Below are 7,500 nucleotides of genomic sequence, written 5' to 3'. Positions count from 1 at the left end.
GGAGTATGCTTCACATGTCTGGGGGGGTTCCACTCATACTGTTACTCATATTAAGCTGTTAATAATAATATAATAATAATAAATGTAGCAGTAGTAGTAGTAGTAGTAGTAGTAGTAGTAGTAGTAGTAGTAGTAGTAGTAGTAGTAGTAGTAGAGAGAGAAAGAGAGAGACATTTACATATTGGTTACTGTCCTCATGAAAACACATTAAATTTCTCTCTCTCTCTCTCTCTCTCTCTCTCTTAGACAACAATGTTTATTTGTAAATCTTTGGGCCATCTTATCTGGCAAAATCTCATTAATCTGTCACTATATCTAGCCAAACACGGTTGTAATCTAACGTTCGTAAGCTCCGTGACGATATATGGACGTATCCAAGCCACACAGTAAATGATATAACGAAATATTGATGAAAAATAAAAAAAAATCTTATTATTTCATATAACTCAATATTTCACGGTCTTAATTAAACCAAACCTCCCTGAGTATAGTGCACACACACTCCTGGATAACATTTATATACGCTTAAACCTCCACAGGGAATTTTAAAGGCAGAATTTTTTGTTATCATATCGTAATGTACCTCACGTCACCTCACCAGGCAGGGTTTTCATGGCACCAGCTGTTACACTATATCTCAATATTTCACGGTTCTAACTCGTCCTTACCTGGTCAAATATAACATTTATAGCACCAAGGACAAAATATCAGTGAAGTAACACCGCAAGTGATCTACAAACATCACAAATTAAGTGTTAATAAGAGCACCACGGACAAACAGCGGACATGAACCAGCTGACATAACCCTTCCTCTGAACATCGATCATATTTCCAGTCTCCGCTTATTTATATGACACCCACTTCGTTACATGGCGCTAAAGGTCTTGGCAAGGTTATCTGTTGATAATATATCTTATAAATTACCTGGTTATGGTCGTGAAGGCTGAAGTAATGTGAACACTTCTGCGACTCTCCACCGTCTGTCCACAAAATGGCGGAGATAGGGGGAGGAGCTCTATGACGATCCGTTGTATTGAGAGAATTCTAATATTTCTTTTATTTCCGAGTCTAAGTTAGATTTTATGATTTCTAAAAATGTTGAATTGTTTTTAAAGAGGTTTTGTTTTTTGAGAGGCCCTTACAATACCATATATTTGGGTTTTTTTCTAATTTATATAAGGTCAAGTCATGTATAAATAACAAGTGAAAATTATCGATTGCCTCCATTTCCATATATTGTTAAAATACCTTAATTAACATAATAACACAAAAAACTTGTAATAACCCATACTAAAAAGTCGATTCTGATTTAGAGCCGAAAAGTAAACAAATTCAAAAATGCCAACTGAGAAATTTGACACTATATATTTCTAAAAGCTTAAAAAAGAATAATTTAATACAAAAAAAAACCGATAAAATATTAAATATATCTAAAAAAAAAACAAACATATATTGCAAGTTGTAGCCGAAGACGAAATTGAGGCAACGAATGTAATTTTGTAAACAAACTGACTTTATAAGCTCAAATACGTCAAAATGATTATTTATGCCCTATGCTGGTAGATCCTGCGTCTTACTGAGCTATTAAACCCACATGTACCCTGAAATACTGCAAAGTAGGCCTGAAACAACAGGCTACATTCTGATTATATTTGGGTAAGCTTACTGTAGAGAAAGCCTGTTATCAAGCTTTTCGTCTCATCAGTCCCTCTCCTCTAACTGAGTGTCTTCAGCCTCTCCCTCACCACCGCAGTGTTGCATATCTATCTGTCTTCTACCGCTATTTTCATTCTAACTGTTCTTCTGATCTTGCTAACTGCATGCCTCACCTTCTATGATCTCCCTGCACAACTTTCTTCTATCTTTCACGACTATTCTGTCCACCTCTCTAATGCAAAAGTTAACCAGTCTTCTCATTCTCTCACTCCTATTCTTTCCACCTCTCTAACGCAAGAGTTAACCAGTATTCTCAATCATTCATCCCTTTCTCTGGTAAACTCTGGAACTCCCTGCCTGCTTCTGTATTTCCACCTTCCTATGACTTCAATTCCTTCAAGAGGGAGGTTTCAACACACTTATTCATCAATTTTTGGTCACTGCTTTGACCCTTTTATGGGACTGCCATTTCAGTGGGCTTTTTTTTTCATTAGATTTTTGTTTCCCTTGGCCAGTGTCACTCATACATAAAAAAGAAAAAATATATATACAGCAATATCTGTTTACTCCTTCCTGTGACACTCTCTCACTGTAGGAGGTTTCAAAAGAGTATAATGTTAATAACTATAGATTTATTCAACAAATAACTGGTATACAAAAGTCTTGTTTACAATAAATAAACAGAAATATTAATAGAATTGTGCTTTTTTTGTTAATTCATGGGAAATATTAAGCAAACATCTATAATTCACAGTATACTAACAAACAAACAAACACACACACACACACACACAATGACAATTACAATAAATTCCAAGCCTATCACATGTACAGGGTCACAGCTGGCCAGACGACCTCATGTCACCTCATATCACTTACATAATGAAATAGAAAGCCACTCCCCCTCTGTCTCACCAGCCAGGCTTATCTGTCTGGGAGAAAAGTGTCAGTATGCATGTCGATATAACAAATGTTGAAATATTACACAAATTATTATATATTACCCACCCTGACCCCCCCCTAGTCTACTCATCATTCATACAGCTTCCTCACCCACCCCCCCCTCTCTCTAGTATGCTATAGGTACCCCCCCTTCTGCTACCGGCACCTGATAAATATTCCTATTTTTATTTATTTATTTACCCTCAAATTTTTTTATTATTTATTTTTTTTATTATTACAGCTTCCTCACCCCCCCCCTCTCTCTAGTATGCTATAGGTACCCCCCCTTCTGCCATCAACCCCCCCCCTGAAGGTACCTGCCCCTATTCCTATATTTATTTATTTATTTATTTATTTATTTACCCTCTTTATTATTACTAATATCAAATTTTCTTATTATTACTAATATCTATGCTCTTATTTATTTATTTAACTAATTAACCTAACCTAAAAAAAAAACTGCACACACACACATATGCACGCACACACACACGTACACACACACACACACACACACACACACACACACACACTCACTCACTCACTAGCCAGTATCTTACCAAAATACTGGCTAGACATACATACATACAATCCCCAGATCTCTTACCAAAGATCTGGGGATAAAAAAAAAAAAATATCTATATAACACTATATATATATACCCCCCTTGCCCCCCCCCACCAAAAAAAAAAAAAAAAAATATCATTCATACGTCCCACCACCACTACCACCACTACAAAAATAACATACTAATACTCAACATGCCATACAAACTCAGATTATAAAGAAATAAACTTTCAATATAATCTGAGTTAAACATTCATACACCCTGTCATCCTAATCCTATTAATAACCCTATCTATGCCTCACTTAACCCTTTCATATATACTCCTGTCATCCTATTAATAACCCTATCTCTCTCTCTCTCTCTCTATGCCTCACTTAACCCTTTGATATATACTCCTGTCATTCTAATCCTATTAACCCTTTCTCTCTCTCTCTCTATGCCTCACTTAACCCTTTGATATATACTAACTTAAAACCATCTTCTATATTAATCTGAGTTAAATATTATATCATTCTGACCTGCCACCTGGATACTTACTTAAAACCCTAAAAAAAATATAAGCTAATCCTATTAATATCTGTCTTCCCCTCTCTCTCTCTCTCTCTCTATGCCTCACTTAACCCTTAACTAACTTAAACCATCTTCTATATTAATAACTAACTTAAACCATCTTCTATATTAATCTGTCAAATATCCTAACACTATGGCCTGCCACCTATATATTTATACCAAAAAAAAATTCACACACACACAACCAAAAAAAAGACATACACACAGATGCACGCACACAGACGCACGTGCACAGACGCACACACAGACGCACACACAGACGCACGCACAGACGCACACCGCAGATAGCTATCCCCAGACCCCCTCCCCCCCCAAAAAAAATATATATATACAAAACACAAAAAAACAATACTCCCCTTGTTTGGGTGAAGATCTGCAACACTGCAACACTGCAACACTGTGATGGAAAAACTTGTAATTACTAAGTTAGCTTCTGAGAGGGAAAAAAAAAGATTATTTTGAGTGGATTAAGAGATGGACACATTCATAGGAAAAGTGGAACATCTGTGGTTCTAGGGATAATTTGTGGAGAGGAGGGATACCATTAAATTAAGATGGAAATTTGTGTCATCTCAAAGTGTTGTCATTGTACAAGTAATCACTAATATATATATAACAAATATATCCACCAGTTTATAGTAACAGAACACAAGACTTACCGTGAGCCCCGTCTGACTTCAAGGTGAGCTAGCTGTTAGGGAGAGACGGAGAGAGGGAGAAGAGGGAGAAACATTAGTTCACAAACCTCCCTCCTTCATCTGGGTATTAAATTACATTAGGAATAAATTATTTCACTCACTCCTACAAACTCAAGGAATGAATGAATGATTTTTTACAAGAGTACTCTCCCTTAACACACAAATTAATGAATCAATCAATGAATGGCCAAAAAATAACAAATTTAATACACTTTTTCAAATTAACTTCTGACCTAAATTATTACTTAACTGAATCTTGGAGTGAGTGAATTTTCTCTCTGATCAGAATGTTGACTTGACCAAACATTTCAATACTCAAACACACACACACACACACACACTAAAAAATAAATAAATTCTGAAAAAACAAATTAACGTAACAGGTCAGAAAGACACTTACCACACCCGCAGTTGTGACTCAACCCACGCTTGAGAGTCCTGGGGCTTCTCCCACCGACAGCTTGACGAGAAGGAAGGAATGGTTAGGTTAATTTTGTTAGTAAGGAAGACAGACCCCCAATATAAGTAACCTAACTGAATCTAACCTAATATATCAGAATAAGGTAGGATATAAGAAGTTGGTTGGAGTGACTCGCAGATGTACGCACCTCTGAAAAAGACGAGAGAAAGTCCTCATTAGTTCGGCTCAAAATTTGTACTTTATTCAGGTATTTTTGCTTATTTTCATTTTATCAAGCAGTATATGTCAAGGTTCTGGCTGTCACAGTACATCACGTCTGGCCAGCCCATACATGTGGAATACAATCAATAATATACACAAGATTGCTTTATAACAAACACACACAAACAGTAACTATATTGATGATTAATTTGCAAGCAGGCAGGCAGATACTTCACAATAAACATTAATTCATATACACGCACGCACACACACACACACACACACACACACACACACACAGTATCCACAAGTATAACTGACTACATTGATCATTTTAACTGGTAGGCAGACAGACAGACAGACAGACAGACAGACAGACAGAAGGAGGAGGAAGAGGAGGAGAACAAATGCTGATAATTATTCCTGATTACACAAGGATGACATAGGAAGGATGACTAGACACTGTTGTACCTCAGAGAAGGGTGACTAAGAGGGGGTCTGGTGGAGACCTTCAAGTGGTACAGGGGACACAACAAGGGTGACTAAGAGGGGGTCTGGTGGAGGTCTTCAAGTGGTACAGGGGACACAACAAGGGTGACTAAGAGGGGGTCTGGTGGAGGTCTTCAAGTGGTACAGGGGACACAACAAGGGTGACTAAGAGGGGGTCTGGTGGAGGTCTTCAGTTGGTACAGGGGACATGACGAGTAACAAAATCTCTCTCTCTCTCTCACACACACACACACACACACACACACAACATTAAGGCAATATTAGACACAAGGTTCGGATAACAAGCACAGAGAGGCACAGCTTGCGGCAAATTCTTCCATGACAGTGTTGCCGCTGAACTGACAGGCCGAGTGGGGTTAGGTGGGTGACCTGTCTGGTGACCCATACAACTCAACATGTGACTCTTGACCTCTTGACCTTCAGTATGCCAGCACTCATCCCACACCTGTCTGTCTGTCTGTGTTGCATCATCGCACTTCTTAAATCTGAAAGAAATATTTACTGTTAGTCATCTGCAATGTATTTTTTTTTACAGTTTTTTTTCAGAATATTAAGTTTCTGAGTGTGTGTGTGTGTGTGTGTGTGTGTGTGTGTGTGTGTGTGTGTGTTTTGAGGCATTTTCTTGGTGTTTTAATTGTCTTAGATAAATATAACCAGTTTTTTTTTTATCAATTATCTTTTCCAATTGTTACTCATCAATCTCTCTCTCCCCCTCTCTCCCTCTGTCTCTCTCTCTCCCTCTGTCTCTCTCTCTCCCTCTGTCTCTCTCTCTCTCCCTCTGTCTCTCTCTCTCCCTCTGTCTCTCTCTCCCTCTGTCTCTCTCTCTCTCTCTCTGAATCAATGCATTATTAATTCCTAAGCTGAGGTAAAGACTACTTCTGGTGCCATTTGTCTCACCTCACCTCACCTCAAATACTTGTCTCATCTTCTTTCATAAATAAAGCAATAGAAAAACAAAAAAAATAAACAAACCGGCCTCCCTTTATCACCTATACATCTTCATCTGTGGGTCACGGCAGATTTTGGAAGGTCTTGGAAGGTCTCGGAAGGTCTCGGTTCACCTGAAAAAGTCCACTAAATTACCTTTATTTTCCCTTCTGAAAGAGTTCAAGTCACAGGAAGGTGGAAATAGAGGCAGGCAGGGAATGTTTACCAAAGAAAGGGATGAATGACTGAGAATACTGGTTAACTCTTGTATCAGGGAGGTGGACAGAATAGTGGTGAATGACTGAGAATATTGGTTAACTCTCGTATCAGGGAGGTGGACAGAATAGTGGTGAAAGACTGAGAATACTGGTTAACTCTGGCATCAGGGAGGTGGACAGAATAGTGGTGAAAGACTGAGAATACTGGTTAACTCTGGCATCAGGGAGGTGGACAGAATAGTGGTGAAAGACTGAGAATACTGGTTAACTCTTGTATCAGGGAGGTGGACAGAATAGTGGTGAAAGACTGAGAATACTGGTTAACTCTTGCATCAGGGAGGTGGACAGAATAGTGGTGAAAGACTGAGAATACTGGTTAACTCTTGTATCAGGGAGGTGGACAGAATAGTGGTGAAAGACTGAGAATACTGGTTAACTCTTGTATCAGGGAGGTGGACAGAATAGTGGTGAAAGACTGAGAATACTGGTTAACTCTTGTATCAGGGAGGTGGACAGAATAGTGGTGAAAGACTGAGAATACTGGTTAACTCTTGCATCAGGGAGGTGGACAGAATAGTGGTGAAAGACTGAGAATACTGGTTAACTCTTGCATCAGGGAGGTGGACAGAACTGATACATTATGTTGCGTCAATATCATTAATTAAACATAGTAGTTAGGTTGTTTGCTGATAATTTAAACCACTATATCATACCATGTGTGTCAGAGGAAGTCAAGGCAGGTCAAAAGCAGGTCACAGGCAGGTCACAGGCAGGTCAGGGCAGGTCACA

At 38.4% G+C, this 7,500-nt stretch overlaps 2 long non-coding RNA genes across 3 annotated transcripts in view; both read right to left on the bottom strand.

The window, feature by feature from the left end:
• LOC135112218 (uncharacterized) overlaps positions 1-1,015 on the bottom strand; it is a 5,832-nt gene extending 4,817 nt beyond the window's left edge. The window contains exon 1 of the long non-coding RNA XR_010274166.1: positions 925-1,015. This is a non-coding gene — a long non-coding RNA (uncharacterized LOC135112218). The remainder of the gene's footprint in view (positions 1-924) is intronic.
• Positions 1,016-2,273: 1,258 nt separating this feature from the next.
• Positions 2,274-7,500, bottom strand: part of LOC135112217 (uncharacterized) — a 6,237-nt gene continuing 1,010 nt past the window's right edge. For both annotated transcript variants that reach the window (XR_010274164.1, XR_010274165.1), the window contains exons 2-6: positions 7,425-7,500; positions 6,556-6,627; positions 4,835-6,051; positions 4,396-4,427; positions 2,274-4,133 (exon numbers count right to left, since the gene is read on the bottom strand). The exon at positions 7,425-7,500 is cut by the window's right edge and continues 31 nt beyond it. This is a non-coding gene — a long non-coding RNA (uncharacterized LOC135112217). The remainder of the gene's footprint in view (positions 4,134-4,395; positions 4,428-4,834; positions 6,052-6,555; positions 6,628-7,424) is intronic.

The sequence above is a fragment of the Scylla paramamosain genome, chromosome 23 (assembly GCF_035594125.1).
Source record: "Scylla paramamosain isolate STU-SP2022 chromosome 23, ASM3559412v1, whole genome shotgun sequence".
Classification (NCBI taxonomy): Eukaryota; Metazoa; Arthropoda; class Malacostraca; order Decapoda; family Portunidae; genus Scylla; species Scylla paramamosain.
This window is presented reverse-complemented; position numbering and strand designations above follow the sequence as displayed.